The sequence below is a fragment of the Nansenia antarctica genome (genome assembly GCF_963989245.1).
Source record: "Nansenia antarctica genome assembly, chromosome: 5".
Lineage (NCBI taxonomy): Eukaryota > Metazoa > Chordata > Actinopteri > Argentiniformes > Microstomatidae > Nansenia > Nansenia antarctica.
The window spans coordinates 63,404,419-63,421,304 of NC_137690.1; the positions used below are offsets into that span (position 1 = coordinate 63,404,419).

At 46.9% G+C, this 16,886-nt stretch overlaps 1 pseudogene across 1 annotated transcript in view; it reads left to right on the forward strand.

Moving 5' to 3' along the window:
* The first annotated feature begins 9,659 nt into the window (after window positions 1-9,659).
* Window positions 9,660-16,886, forward strand: part of LOC308158232 (receptor tyrosine-protein kinase erbB-4-like) — a 176,768-nt pseudogene continuing 169,541 nt past the window's right edge. The window contains exon 1 of the transcript in view: window positions 9,660-9,732. The product of the transcript in view is annotated as a receptor tyrosine-protein kinase erbB-4-like (transcript). The remainder of the gene's footprint in view (window positions 9,733-16,886) is intronic.

Below are 16,886 nucleotides of genomic sequence, written 5' to 3' on the forward strand. Positions count from 1 at the left end.
GGTTTTCAGCATGTCCCTTTGCTGCTCCACATCCAACTTCTGATCCTCCATAGGTCGGAACTTCCTCTGGGTGGCCTCTCTCAACTTCGTTTGCTTGGCAATCTCCTGACGCATCTGATTCACCTCCTCCTCTTTAATCCTGAGGTCAGATGCCCTTTGCTGATTGTCCAGGGACTGTTGCTCCATACTCAAGGCGTTGTGCTCGTTCTCCTGCTGGAGTTTGGTGTTTCTGACTTGCAGCTGCTCCAGCTCCTTTGTGGTTCTCTCATGGTTGATCTTCTGCTCCCGCAGCTGCTGCTCCAGCCTCTGCTGCTCCTCTCTGCTTCGCTGGCCCGGCTGGTTCAGCACTTTGATGTCCGACTGCTTGGCGTCCAGCTCCGTGTGCAGCTGCTTCACTTCCTTCTCCAGAGACGTGATAGTAGTCTGGTCTTCCTGGGATAGCTTTAGTGCAGTGGCAACCTTCACTGAGTTGGTCACTGTCTCCGCATTCAGCTCTCTGCATTTTGTCATCAGCCGCTTCTCACTCACGTGGGACTTCAACAGGGCACTAGTCAGCTTCTCATATTCAACCCTGAACTTATCCAGGCTCTTCTCTCCGACCAGCTCATAGAGGACCTCCTGGAATTCCTTCTGCAGGGAATCAAAGCTGTTCCCCTCTCCCTCGGGTTTCTGGACGTTATCCCGTAGCGCCGCATTCATGGAGTCCACCCTGGTGTGAAGGCAGTTGATGGTCTGCACTTCTTCGGTTCGGACATGGAGGGATGACGTAGCTCTCCCGTTTCTATCTCTCCACTCGGTAGCGCCTTGGAGGGCCCACCCAAGCGCAGTCTTAACAGCCATCGGGCAGCCTCGTGGTCCTCGCAGCGGAGGACGGAGCGACACGATCAGTGCAGCGTTGTCCGAGCCGATGAGAAGGATGTAGGTCTACTCGCCGTAGGTGGGAATATCTTGCGCGTAATCTCTCCAGGGGGTAGTCGTAGCGGGAGAGCGCTAGCTGGTCTGCGGTGAAGACATTCCGAAGCCGATATCTGTCCGACGGCCGCCCCGCCGGGGAGATAGAGAAGTTGATTCTCGCCCCGGTGACCTCTTTAAGGTCGCGACGTATCGTGCGCAGAGTCAGCTTCTCCTCAGTCCCTTGGAGCCCCAACTGGTGCACTGCCTCCTGGAGAAGGATGGTCCGTTCCGACCCGTCGTCTAGCACGGCGTACGTGTCGTACACAGCGTTGTTGTGGTGAAGTCGGACCTTCACCACCTTCAGTAGGACCTTGGAGCCGCTGCTCCGGGCTGGGTCCAGATAGTAGACAGGTGTTTCCCCCTCCGGTGCGCCACCGGACCTAGGGCCTCTGGTGCCCTCCGTGGACCTGGCGAGGGAGACCTCGTGTAGGATGTTGAGGTGGACCTCCTCACAGCGGTTGCACTTTCTCCTCAAGGTGCAGTTCTTAGCCAGATGGTCGCGCCCACAGTTCCAGCACCTCTTGTTCTCCTCGAGCCACCTCTGCTTGGCCTCGGTACTCAGGTTGTTGAAGTCACTGCACTCATTGAACCAGTGCTCGCTGGTGCAGTACGGACATGGCGGTGGACCTCTCCGTCCCTTTTGAGGGGGTTGAGAGGAATCCTTTCCCTCAGGTCGGGCTTTCCTCTCTCTCCGAGGCTCCTCCTCCGTGTGCAGCACTCCTACTGGGCGTCCTCTGTTCGAGCTCGGCCCGTCCCAGCGGACTCCCTTCTCCCTCTCCTTCTTCGGCTCAGCGTAACCCATGGCGTCTACGTTGGTGTCATGCACTTCCTCCAGTAGGAACTCCGCGAAGGCAGCCATGCTCAGACCCAACTTCCCGGGGTTACGAACGCGCTGCTGTCGCCGGAACCTCTCCTGCCGGAAGCGTGGGATCTTGCGGAGCAGCCGCTCTACGTTGGAGGTGCTGTTGATCTCGCTGGCACCAGCTGGGCCCTGCGTCTTCAGCATTCCAACCAAGGTGTGCACGCGGAGCGCGAAGTCATCCAGCGCCCGGTCATCCTTGATGGGGGCCTGCTGTTCGAGGGCTTGCAGTTCAGCAAGGGCGTGGTTCCAGGGACGACCGTAGCGGGCATCCAAGTCGGCGAGCGCTCTGGTGTAAGGTGTCGGTGCGGAGGCATGGGCCAGAACCATGTTGTGGGCTCTGGGGTTCCTCACATGCTGAAGGAGAATCGCATATTTGTAGGACTCTGAGCAGGAGTCGTCCAAGAGCGTGTCTAGGCAGATGCGTAGTTCCACATACTGGCTCCTGTCCTCGTCCTTGAAGAAGGGGAACTTGGGTCCCTCCACCTGGGGAAACATCCTGTAGTGGATGATCGGGGCTGGAGTGACGGTCTGGGTGTCCGGCCTGCATGCCTTCTGGTTCACTGGAGGACCTAGGGGTGTGCTACGCTCTTGGGGAATGGCTCCCCTCCCGGGCAGCGACGCTGGCTCCCTCTGGGCCGCGTAGCGGTCGGGTCCCTGGTCCTCTTCCTTCGAGGTGGTCAGCTGGGCCTGTAGTTGGACAGTCATGGCGGGGGTCATGGAGCCATCGGCGGGGGGTTCAGGAGATGGCACTCGAGAGGGCCGTGCGGATGATGCTCTGGAGCTACGGGCCGACGGAGCTCTGCTGATGCACACGTCGCGCATGATCTGCATCATTTCCTCCATCTTCTCCGCGTGCAGTTGCTCTCTCTCCATCTGCCTCTCCGCCGCGCGTTCCGCCCCCTCCATCTGGAGGCGTTCACGTTCCAGCGCCTCCTGGCGCTGCCTCTCCGCCGCGCGTTCCGCCCCCTCCATCTGGAGGCGGTCGCGTTCCAGCGCCTCCTGGCGCTGCCTCTCCGCCGCGCGTTCCGCCCCCTCCAGCTGGAGGCGGTCGCGCTCCATCTGGAGGCGTTCACGTTCTATCGCCTCCTGGCGCTGCCTCTCCGCCGCGCGTTCCGCCCCCTCCATCTGGAGGCGTTCACGCTCGAACTGGAGGCGTTCCCGCTCTAACGCCATCTCGGCCTGTTGGCGCATACATTCTGACAGCGCGGCACTACTCCCTCTGGAGTGCAGGCTATCCGCCCCAGAGGCAGAACTGCCCACGGAAACCCTGGACCGGGAGGAAGCCACTGAACGGCAGGAGCTAGGTCTCGAGCGCGCCGTACTGGGAGGCAGATCGTTAAGGCTGAGGCCCTCCCTCTTCCGCCCGCGGGCGCTGTCGGACCGGGCCTCTCCTTCCTGCTCTTCCGTTTCTACGGCAAAACCCTGCTGTTCTGCCATCTCATCCTCATGCTGGTGCTCTTTGATGGCTGTCTCGGTGCTAGCCACCCGCGCGCCGGCGGACACCTCGGCCTCTCCGACCACTGTATCCCGTGGAGTGCGCTCCTCGCTACCACTCAGTGAGCTTTCGAGCTCAAGCTCATACTCCTGTAACCTCGGAGGCAACCGCGGGACTCTCTGTGGTCTTGGCTCTGGCTCAGGGGGCGGAGAAGGGGGGGTAACTGTCTTGTCTGGTTGGCTGCGCTCAGCCATGCTATCACTACACAACCTATCCGGCTCGAAGGACCAATTGTAACCAGGGAGTAGCTAAAAGGACTGTAGAATTTAGGAAGGGCTGGTTATCTAACTAACTATGAGCTAAATAGGCAGTGCAGGAGGATACAGGCAGGGGGCGCCAGCAACCCTTTAGACTAGCAGTACTATCGTTAGCATTAGCATTAGCATTAGCATTAGCATTAGCATTAGCTACCAGACAACGAAACACACAGCAACGGTATCCAATATGAACAAACACATTTATTATACAAATTATATATATATATACCTCCCAAATATACTCCCTCCCCGCCGGCCACACACACACTCACTCACTCACTCACAGTACCTGGCCTGGAAAAGGCTTAAAGTCCCGGACTGAGAATGAGCTCGTTGAGGCCTGGTTGGAGCTCACATGTGCTTTGAGTAAGGCAGCAGACGAAGGGGGGGGGTGACGTAGCAACTCGAAGGGAAAGGGCCTTCTTCGAAGTCCACAACGAGGTGTAAAGGGCTCAGGTCCGGGGTCCACGGTGGAGCTCCGGTGGAGTCAGCGGTCGGTCGCAATCCACGCGTGGAGGCGACGGCTCTGTCCAGTTTGGCGTCTCGCTTGGTCCAACGTTCGCAGCCGGCTGCTGGCAAGGCTGGCTAACGGGGACACAGCTAAACGGGCTATCACAGTTGTGAACTCAATAATCACTTGGCGTCTTCAGCTTCAGCACGGTGTGCGTTTTCCTGACTCCGCCATCTTAGGTCGACTTCTCGTGACTTCTCTCTCGTTACTCTCTCTCGTTACTCTCATCAATCGGATTCTCGTCACACTGACGCACAGAGCACTTCCGTCCCTATATATACACCACCGAACCTAGCATCCGGGTCACGGACACACCCCGGATATACCACGTCATTAAACATATACATAAACATTACAATAACAATACATACACCTTCATGAAACGTACAGGAATAGTATAGAAAATAATAAAGTAAATAACAGGGGCAAAATAGGGCTGATTCGGGGAAACTAAACTGGCTCTAAATTGTGGGCCTTCATTACACTAATAGTTACTATTATGGTTTTTGGTCAGATATTCTAATTGAGCCAGTGTCATCTGACATTTTTAATATTGGCATGGTTAGGAAAACTCGAGTGACATCTCATTTTAATGACATGGGGATTGACTCAATCGCATAGGGAGAGACATTCCAACCACACGCTTCTTTCTTATTGGTCAGTCTGGCTGTCTTACCCCTTTACCCACTGGTCACTCACACTAAAAGCAGCATCTAAGGGTTCATTTGCAATCAGATGAGCCATCATTCATCAATAATCATCATTAAATCATAGTAGCCTATTGAAATATTTCCCACAATCAAATCAGATAGTTGTGTGCAGTAGGCTAGTTGTCTATTCCTGGCCTTCCCAAGGAAAAAGGTTGGGGGGAAATCCTAAAAGGTCAAGGTATTCACACTAACCTGCGAACCTTTGGGGACAAAACCTTCAGTGTGGCAACCCCACCCTCTGGAACTCTCTCCCCACAGTGATCCGCAACGCCCCTACCCTGGACACCTTCAAATCAGCCCTCAAAACCCACCTGTTCACCAAGGCCTTTGGCCCCTAGTTTAGCTATTTGGCGTTGTCTCTGTGTTTTCTGTTTTTGTCTGTCTGACTGTCTTTCTGTACATTTGTAAAGCGTCCTTGGCTTCCTTGAAAGACGCTAGATAAGATAAGATAGTATTATTATTATTATTATTATTGTTATTAATTGCCAGGAAAATACATTTGTGATGAAAACATTTTGCCTGCCATTTGCCTCAAAACATATTTTTTCTCAAAGTAGGCCTAGTCGACTACCCTACATAGGCTACTAGTCTACTCCTGTTATAAGAAGTGCTGTTCAATTCTGGGAGTTGAAACAATGTTAACAAAAGCCTTTTGAAAGTGTGCCTTGACATCTTTTGTAGCCTATATTTGCCCTAATGCTTAGTTAACACACATACACCAAGCAACTTATATTCACTTCATAATTGCTTAATCACAAAAAGCCATAACAACAATTAGAATAGCATTCACTACCAACAGGGCTGGCGAACGCCATACCCCCATGGGGAGATCCAGGAGCAGAATCCAGCGAGCGTCCAGCCACCACTGCCAACCGATACCTGACCCCTCCACAGGGGTGCCCCCTGCCCAGTTATCCCACACCCTAGACACCATCTCACCAAGCTTAGGCATTTTCTTAGATGGATCAGGCTGAAATGTCTTCAGACACAATTGTAAGCTACTGAATAGACAATGGACCTGCGTTAGCATATGTTTTGGTGTTTCGCCCTCCTAGTCTCCAAATCACGTTGTTCTCACGCCTCTTTTGGAGGTCTGGAGAATTTTAGAGTAGCATTCTGGCTTGGATTGGACTAGAGGGAGCGATGGGAGGATGTGTTCGCTTGTTATTCAGCCCACCCTCACATGCCCGTAAATTGTTGCTTGTTGTTCTGTGCGACGTCTTTTAAGACCAGGTAGGAATATTTAGCAGAGAGTAGTATATGCTAGCTTGCAATATTGAAGAAAATGAAAGAAAGCCAGAATTATGTTTTTATGGTGTGGCTCCCAACCAAGGTATTTGATTGGGTTAACGTGTCACTCACTTCAAACTCACTGAACTAGGACAGCCTCGTCTCATCGAGGTTACCCTCCTTGCAGCCTCACGCCACGCAAATGCCAATGCATAGCCTAACCTTTTTTTCTAATTATTTGGGGAACCCCATGCAACTCTCCACACAATAGGTCACTGCAGCGGTAGGACTAGCCTATAGCCTACTGCACACATGCAAACTATTTGACTTGATTGTGGAAAATATCCCAATATAATTTGATGAGGATGATGATGATGATGATGATTGATAGTCCATGTAGGCCTATCTGATTGTGCATAGTTTGGACAACAGGGTATGGGCCTTGAAATGCAAAGTTTCTGAATTTGGCCTCCAGTAGGCTCATATTTCACCAACAGACCACCTCTGATAGAACATGCCTGCCCATGCAGGTATAGGCCTATTCCGACGCTGGGCTCTAATTCAGCTCCATGTTATCCTTCCCTCCACACAGCCTCACCCCCATGGTCAAACGCTTGCACCCATGATGCAAATGAGAACAGTTGTTTTCTGCGTAGAGCCTATAGGCTACTATAAAAACCCGGCTCTTCATCGGACTCCATCTGACTTTTCTAGAAGCTGCCTTTTTGTGGGAACGACCAGCGGGTAAAGCCAGAGGGCCAGTGGCGGACTCAGGCTGTTTGAAGGGCAGGGGCGAAAAGAAAAAAAGGGCACCTACTGCACAACATGGGACCCCATCAGTGCACATGGTCAAGTTTAGACCATTGGAAGGGCAGCCAATAGGGCACGTCCTCTAATTTCACCACTCAAAAGGGCACTTTAGTGTGACGTTTTTCAACTGTGGGGGCACATGGTCAAGTTTAGACCATTGGAGGGGCACCAATAGAGCACGTCCTCTCATTTTCGCCACTCAAAAGGGCATTTTTGACACTCAAAAGGGCACTTAAGACAGACGTTTTTCAACCGTGGGGGCACCAGGAGGGGCGGTCGCCAGTGCAGAGGGCTGACAGACATATTGACCAATAAGCAAGACGCCTGTGACTTGCGACGTCTCCCCCTACGAAGTTGATGATGCGTACGGTAACTGTAGGAAACTCGGAGATACGAGTTCCCGAGTGGGAGATAAGCAATAGAACGACCGTCCGAGTAGGAGTTCCACCATGGTGATGCCAGGGTTTACGAGTTATCCACTGTATTACCTCCTTGTCAGAAATTATTTCGACAGGAAATGTGGACAATTTAGAATAATAAAAAAAAAAACAGTAGGATATTCATCTTTCTATGTCTGTACACTTTTAAACAATTTCATTGTTAACAATCAGACGTGTATGTATAATGTGTGTAGTTTGTTAACGTTCATTGTGAATTGCAAACGAAATCTCATTGAAGAGTTCTTCCCATTTCAAAAGCACTCCCATGCATTCATTTGGAAGTGATGACTTTACCAACTGGCAGCTACGAGTTCCCAAACGAGAACCAAATGAACATACCATGAGTCCATTACATCGTCATTAAAATTAGATTAATTTTAATTAACCGTGCCAATATTTACATTTTCAATTGTCAGAAGACACTGGTCAAATTATAAAATGATCTAATGTTACAAAAACGTAATTTTCCAATTATTTTGAGAGTGAAATCAATTCTATAAATAAATTGAAACATTAAAACCAATTGTCCGATTATTCAAGTTTGTTTCTTCAACATGGAACATGGAACTGATAAGCATTACACAACAGAGGCAATTCATCATCCCTATCATCACTCCCTTCCGAATATGGTTTTGGTTTGATGCAGATGAACATAGGCCTATTCCTATTCAGTGGTGCAATAATTATGCTCCAGAAGTCATGAAGCTGTCAGCCACCACTGTTCACAGACAATAGTGCATGGGCGAGAAGAAAGTCGTTGAGATTGTGACACGGTGAGATGGAGAGACTGAGAAGTTCAGTCGAGGTGGATGTTAATTATTGCAATTGAGGTCTTGTTCACGTATGTAGTAGGCCTATTAGACAATTCAATTGTTCTGATAACGCTTTTTATATACCAGAAAATCTCAGAAATACACGTAAACGTGTACGCTTATGTAGTTATCTTTAAATTCCGCTAGATAGCAGCAGAGAATAGAAAATCAACAAGAGTTGTCAGTTGTTTGTGCCTAGGCAGACGTTTCTAAAAACGAATATAGTAAATTGAATTGTGTCTGTCTACACATTTCACTTGGCATACTTTTTTATAAACTAATTCGAAAGGTTGTAATAGGCTTTATATCTAAATTGATAATAAAACTATAACAGCCTATTGCGTTATGCTTTATTTCTTTCAGTGCTACATAAAGATGCATGAGAAACACAACGGATTAATGTGCTAAATCTGCTTGATGAGATTAACTGGAAACACGGCATCTATTCAATTCATTGTGAGCCTGTGGTTGCTATAGTTTAGGCCTACCTATAGGCTATAAAGACTGGGCCCTCTTGTGGTTATTAACACAAGGTAGGCCTACAGGACCAGCCGCTTGCAGCAACTATTATTTTAGACATCATTATTTGACAGACACGGTGGGATCCTGCCCAAAGGCAAAGACAATAGCATACATCATCCAATGTAGGCCTATCAATTCGCTTACAGTGATTTGTGTTGTAATCTAAATATAAGGTTGAGAAAAAAATGATTCTTAAGTTTAGATGATTCACAACTGCATCTTTGTGGATATTTCAAGTAGCGGTGTAGGTGTATTGCGTTAATAGGAGACTTGGTGCGGTGGAGTGCATGGAATTTAAGTTTGCAACTCTTAATTTCCACTATCGTCAATTCCACAACATGATAATGGTATGCTCTCAAGTTTAGTTGCCTACACACAACTTTCCCGTTTTTCTACTATGCACTAAATCCATGTTTAAAGGACATTATTAGGCTACAGTCCATGGGGGCACTAAGTTGTAGAGTTGCCCATCAAACAACATCACAAGACAACTGAACATTTATTCTAACTATATAAGCCGGTGAGATGTTGTGGTTACAATTTAGGCTATAGCCTACATTTACAAAAGTATAAGTAAATCAAAATTGGTAGGTCTTACGGTCTGAGGCAGGTGTATTACAAAGCATCGTCAATTGGAAATCGATCAATCCTAATGAGCCAATGAGGGAGGGTGATAAGTGAAATGGGCGTACGTTTTAGGCTCAGAGTCTTTTCGGCGACCAATCATGTTGGCTGTAGGAGGTGTTAGTCGCACCGAGGGGGCGTGTCCAGACCCAGAGCTATCGGCTGGATCGTAGTGTGAAGAGTAATGGCACGGGGTATCAGCGGTGAAAACCGGTCAACGCTTTGGTTACCGTAAAACAAAACAACTTATCCAATTGCGTAAAGTTCTGCACACACAACCACTTTGGCGTCTCCGCGGAGGGTCGGCGACGCGCTGGGGACCCAGTTTCTGAAACTGTCCAGATCTGAAACGTTTCATTTCATTTTCTTTGAAAACGGGATACTTTATTGGACATGTGAGATAAAGGAGTTATTATCACCAACCCTACAAAAATGAAGTTCCCCTCTTGCCTTCGATGCCTCCTCATCTCTTTCGTTGTGATTAGGTCCAGCGCGACACAATCAGGTGAGTGACAGGCGGCACGCTCGTGCGCAAGGTGTTTGGGCAGATTGAACACACACTCTTATGATTTGGATATAGTTGAATCAAGGGACTGTGAATTGACACGCTTCAAGTTGTTGTGTAATGCAGCCGATTGGCTTAACCTATACTGCGTCTCCGTAAACGCATTCTGAACTTCATAAACACATTAGTCATTTTGGAAAACGGAGCAAATCTTCTCACGCACAATTCATTAAATATTATTGTCAATTATGATTGTAATGATTTCCTTCACCTCAACCATGGAATCTGATCGCCCCATAAATAGTCGTTATGATACGATTGTTAAGACGAGTTTATATATACATATATTGTTGGGCTTTGAGCAGTCCTACTGAATTGTTATTTTCGTTGAATCGATTAGAGCGGTTGCTTAGGTATTTGATGGACTGCGTAGATTAAACGACTTTTGCTCCTTTTTTCTGCCAAGAGCTTTTTTTTGTGTGTGAGCCCTTAATGAGCTCATGATTTTAACCCACATTTTAATCAGATAATTAATGTCAAAGATAATTAAAGTGTGTGAATTATTAATTAATAGGTCGTTATAAGAGTGTGAAAGTTGATATCATCATCATAGGCTATTGTCTTGCCTAATGCTCACTGTAGCAGTGCTGTACATTTGGGTAACACGTTCTTATCTATAAGCCTGCGAATGAACTTGACCGCATCACCGTTTTTCATCCAATTAATGTAACGGTCATCATGTGGGCTATTTGTTTGAGCAGAGTACGTGTAGTTGAACATTTGAATAGGTTTTGGTAATTGCACCCCATACCCCATATTGTTGGTTCCCCCTTTCCTCGCCATGAACATCTACAGTGATTTAATTGTACTAGGTATTTCATAAACAATGGCCTTAGTTCGCTCTGTAAGCTTAAACTAATTTAAGCGACAATAGTCGCTGAAATAGTCCCGCCACTTGTTTGGTCAAATGCGCGTATAGTGGAGGTAATCAGCGGAGATCCGCTGAGGCAAGCAAATGTCTCCCGCTCCCACCGGGTCCCGCGCTGTTCTCTCACCCCGTCTCAGATCAACCGTACAGCGCGCGCGCGTTTGTTCATTATGCATGTTGGACCGCGAGTGAAACGTTTATGAATCGGGTTTGTTGTCGTCTTGGTTCGTGCGTGGGGGAAACTGTGTCAGCGTTTCATTTTTTATTAAAATGAAACCACTGTTTAAACTCGGTCTTTTTTTTGTTCTTCTATTGTAACCCACTGCCTACAATTCATTCCAATGTCATGTCCATTCAACCAGTGATAATGTCAGGGAGCATTTATCTTGGGAAATTAGAGTTATTGTTGCCCTTTTCTTATGTTCTCTCTCTTTCTTAGCCGGATAAACTTCGTTCATATTGTTCAATTTCACCTCGTTCTCTCTCCCCCCCACCGCTCATTCTAGTTTAATTTATGATTATTTGATGATTAATCCAACTGTTACAATTTTAAGACTGGCCAATATAAGGCACATTAGCTCTTTGTTGTTCTTTTATAAAGCAGTTCATATTTGTTGAGTGCATTTGTTGAGTATCCTGGACATGTTAGCTGATGTACTGTAGTCAAATCATATTACAACACACACACACACACACACACACACACACACACACACACACACACACACACACACACACACACACACACACACACACACACACACACACACACACATTGATAGCCTTTTGTCCATCTTTGGTGCCAGTTTTACTGCATTGGTGTCAGTAGCACACCTCTCCTGATTGATGTTTTATTTATTTATGCATGTCAATATCTATATATCTATATCTATATTCATATCTATATCTATATATATGTATATCATGTGTCAACAGAACCCACAGCTACCAATCTTTATCCTTGTTGGCTGAGATGGCACTTCACACTAGGAGGACACATTTGTTGACCTACAGTCCCCAGTGTAAAACCCAGTGCATGAAGGGAACCCTAGACTGTGTCTCATTGGCCCAGTGTGGCCATCGAGGGACTCTATAGGACTCAACACATTCACAGGAGTTGAGGAAGAGCGGAGAGAGATGGATGGAGGGGGGGGGGGGGGGGGGGGTGGGTTGGGAGAAAAGCAGTGAAAACCTGCATGGGGTTATTTTGCATGCTTTCTCTCAGCCAAGAGAGGCATATTTGTGATGCAAATTTCCCCAAGAATCTGAGCTATGCTGCTCTCTTGGGAAGTTGTCTGTGTGCGGAATAGAAATTGGGTGTCCCACCGCCTCCTCAGCTCCAGCCATACCGTCCCAGCCCACCCCTTTCCACCCCCACCCCCCAAAAAGTCTCAACATCCCTCTACACTCACAGTGTCTTCACCCACGGTGCCACCTCCACTCACTGTTTATGCATTTAGTACACTCTCCTCATTGTAATGCTCTGTTTATGAGGCCAGTGTCGACAATCGCCTCCAGTCCAGCATTCATTTTATGTGGTACTAAAGAATAGTACCGTAATCTCTCTGGCCATCTCCATCTGGCGCAACGTGTCTTTGCTGTATTCCTGATGGGGGCTGTCTTTCTGCTTGTCATGATCTGGTCTGGGAGGCAGATGGCTCTTATATTGTAATCAACCGACAGTGTGACATTTAAAGAGTTCTCTCCCGAAAAAATAACTGAAGGAGAACCAAGTGAATACCAATATCAAATTATTCATCCTCTTTCGTGTGGATTAAACTGGGTTGGTAAGTTCACCGAAGCCCAGGAAATGAGAATTTATCACAGGGGCTAATTAAGCCCTTTAGATAGCATCTGTCTAGACTATCTCTTTTGCTTCACAGGACAGGAGAGTTGAAAAATGGGTTGTGCGTTTAAATGAGTCAACACTTATCCTATACATTGATAAGGATACAAGGTCATGGCAGTCATTAGCCGTTAGTATACCAACAACAGAACCCCCCCTCTCACCTTCACTTTATGGTTTTAACAAAGCAGTTATTATTCAGCTACTCTATATTTTTGACGAGATACACTATATAGAAATCTGTATGTATTGTGTGTGCCTGTGTGTGTGTGTGTGTGTGTGTGTGTGTGTGTCTGTGTGTGTGTTTGTGTGTATGAGAGAGAGAGAGGGGGGAGTGAGAGAGAGAGAGAGAGCGAGAGAGAGAGAGAGAGCGAGAGAGAGAGAGAGAGAGAGAGAGAGAGAGAGAGAGAGAGAGAGAGAGAGAGAGAGAGAGAGAGAGAGAGAGAGAGAGAGAGAGAGAGAGAGAGAGAGAGAGAGAGAGAGAGGGGGGGCGGGGGAATGAGAATTAAATAGAAAGAGAGAGAGAGGGAGGGGGAGGGAATGAGAGAGAGAGAAAGAGAGAGAGAGGGAGGGAGAGAGAGAGATATTTGAGTTTGATAAGTGACACTGAGGTCTGAGTGGTGGATCATTCATTGCCTCCTTTATCAAAACAAGTGATGACTGAACAATAGGGTCTGTAGCCAGACAGAGGCAACCTCTTATAAATAGCATTGTGCTGTGTCAGATGATGGAGCACAGTACAAGGGGGTTGAGATGCAATTTACTTGTCCACTCTCCTCACATCAGTACTGGTTTCTGTGTTTATCCGACAACGTGCTGCAGTTGGATGTGGTATAATGGCGGGAGCTTGTTTACTTGACATTTTGCTTGTCTGCCGATCATACAGAGGCGCTTCTGTTCTTGAGTTCATGAACCATCCAAATATTTACATGTGCTTGCACAACTGCACAGCATGTGAGTGGAAAACATCCAAGATTGTGGTTGTCAGAGGAGGAGGACCGGAAATTATTATTTTCTTGCTTCAATAGTATGGGTAATGACCTCATCATCCCATCCCCCCCCCCCCCCCGACTGTCACTCTCTCTCTCTCTCTCTGGAATAAAGAGTCCTTACAAGTAAGAAAAAAAAGTCTCTCTCTCTGTGTCTATCTATTTGGCATGGGAGGTGTTTGGACCCGGCATCTCTTGTGCTTAATGACAAAAATAACTGCCTTTGACTCTGCTGAACGATCTCATGCCATTTCCTGGTGTGATTTTGATTGGCCAGTCAGAGCCTTCCCAGTGCAGTCTCAGTCTAATTTTACAGCGAATAAACAACTCACTCACTCGCTCACTCACTCTCGTCTCTTCCTCTTCCTGGGTCTTTAAAAAAAAAAAAAAAAAAACGGTATCACTTAAATAGCATCCTCAACCCCCTGACCCCCCGGGCCGCGGAGGGGAGAGGAGCAGAGTGGGCTGTAATTCCATGGGGGTCGTTTTTTTTCAAAGAGAGAATGGAGACAGAGCAGAGGGATTTCTTTTCGGCGACTGGAGGGTTTGTTTGCTCCACCACTTGTAATTCCACTCAGAAACAAATGCCCCTTTTCTGCAGCAGTGAGACGCTGACCCCGTCCTCCCACTCTCTCTCTCTCAACCCCCCCGCCTCCTCCACCCTCCACCACCCCCACTTCCCCCATCACCACCACCACCTCCCTGGGGCTTGCTACCCCTCTCCTCAGTGCTCATACAGCCGGCTGGCCTCCTTGCCCCCGGCTCTCCCCTACGGGAGAAGCTAATCTAACTTCCACTTTCATCAAATACTCTGCGGTAATACGGCTGCGGTATACATTATTTCATTGTTGCATAAGTGCAACATCCTACCGAAGATTTTTTTTTTGACTCTCTCCCTCTCTATGAATCTTTGTATCTCTCTCTCTCTCTCTCTCTCTCTCTCTCTCTCTCTCTCTCTCTCTCTCTCTCTCTCTATCTCTCTCTCTCGCTCTCTCTCTGTCTCTCTCTCTCTCTCTCTCTCTCTCTCTCTATCATTAGGGGTGTGTGTTGGTGCTGCAGAGACAGATAGAATAGTCAGCCTCATTGGACGGCTCATTTTTCTCCCTTTAATTATGACATCCAATTTGTCATGTGGACAATAGGCTGTCAGTGGCCACTCGGAGACATGGGCCTGCTTGTCATAGCCAGTTTGCTTCTCTCTTGGCCCTCAGCCCATGTGTGTGTGTGTGTGTGTGTGTGTGTGTGTGTGTGTGTGTGTGTTTGGGCATGCCTTAAGTGTCACTTTAATTAAACACTCCAACTCACATTTTGTTTGCTCAGATGTACTTTATAGATTATTCACCACAGAAAATGGGTAAATCGACTGAAAGGGTGTGTGTGTGTGTGTGTGTGTGTGTGTGTGTGTCTGTGTGTCTGTATAATAAACAATAATATCAATAACACCCGCATCCTTTTAAAAACTGACTGAAATCCCCCAACACCCATTGCTCAGGAATTTCACTCGACTAGTAAATGCAATGAGCTTGCATCCTTTTCTAACAATAAAATAGAAACCATTAGACAAGGCAATAGCTTTTTGTGTCAGGCATGCAAAACATGTCTCCACTAACACCCCCAAATAGGGTCGACATAACAACCATGTCACAACACCACCGACTTCAAGACTCTGGACAAAATCTTGTCACGTCTTAAACCATCCATCTGTGCCCTTGATGTCCTGCCAACAAGCTTTTTTAAAAGCATATTTAGCTGCATGGCAGGTGAACTAATACAAATAATCGACACCTCCCTTTCATCAGGAGTTTTCCCTGAAACCCTGAAAACTGCCGTTATCAAGCCTTTACTAAAAAAGGCTTAGACCCATTTGTACTGAATAACTACAGACCCATATCAAACCTCTCCAGTATAGGAACAATAATTGAAATAGCTGCCCATGAACAACTTAGCAATTATTTGACCCTGAATGATCTCTTAGATGTTTTTCAATCAGGCTTTTGCTGATTTCACTACATAGCACTGAAACAGCTCTTATCAAGGTCCTTAATGATATTTGTGTAAACACTGACTCTGGAAAAATCTCAGTTTTAGTACTACTAGATCTTAGCGCTGACTTTGACATTCTAATAGATAGACTAAAAACCTGGGGAGGACTTTCAGGCACTGCCTTAAACAGGTTTAGATCCTACCTACAGGACAGAAGCTATTATGTCTCCATTGGCAACTTTGTGTCCGACCAAATTAAAATGACATGCGGGGTTCCCCAAGGATCCATCCTTGGCCCCCTCAATCTTTACATGCTTCCATTGGGACACATCATAAAAAAGAACAAAATTGCCTACCACAACTATGCGGATGACACTCAAATCTACATAGCCCTTTCACCGGACGACTATAGTCCCATTGACAATCTCTGTAATTGCATTGAACAAATAAACGCCTGGATGACGCAAAACTAACTCCAATTAAACCAGGACAAAACAGAAATAATTGTATTCGGTGTACCTGACAAAAGATCGAAAGTCAGTGCAAAACTTGATTCTCTCTCTCTTCAAACTAAAAAACTGGTCAGAAATCTTGGTGTAATTCTAGACTCCGATCTAAATTTCAACAGCCACATAAACTCTAACTAAATCAGCCTACTATCACCTGAAAAACATAACAAGAATGAGAGGCTTCATGTCCAAACAAGACCTTGAAAAACTCATCCATGGATTTGTTTCGAGTAGACATGATTACTGTAATGGTCTACTAACAGGCCTATCTAAAGGGGCTGTTCATAAGCTGCAGCTCATCCAAAATGCCGCTGCTAGGATCCTAACAAAAACAAAGAAGTTTGAACACATTACACCAATCCTGAGATCCCTACACTGGCTACCAGTCTCTCAGAGAATTGAATTCAAAGTACTCAAAGTACTAATTGCATACAAATCACAAAATGGTCTTGGGCCAAAATACATATCAGATCTCCTCCCACCCTATATTCCCGCAAGGTCCCTAAGGTCAGCTGAGACTAATCAGCTAATCATTCCAAGAGTGAAAACAAAACACGGTGCAGCAGCTTTCAGTCACGCTGCCGCATGCTCCTGGAACAAACTCCCTGAAGATATCAAACAGGCCCAAACCCTTAAAATATTTAAATCTAAGCTAAAAACCTTCAGCACAACACAAACACTTCTATCAATGTCTTTTATCCATACTAAACTATTGTCTATTGTTCTATACAAATAAACTTGCGTTGCCTTGTCTTGTGTGTCCATGGGTGTGCATGTGTTTGTGTTGTGTGTATTGTTTGGCTTGTTTCGGTGTTACGCAATTTGATTGACAGTGTTGCCTTGGCAACCCAAGATGAAGCACCATTGACTTTGACTCTCAGAATGTGGCCGCCTTTTCA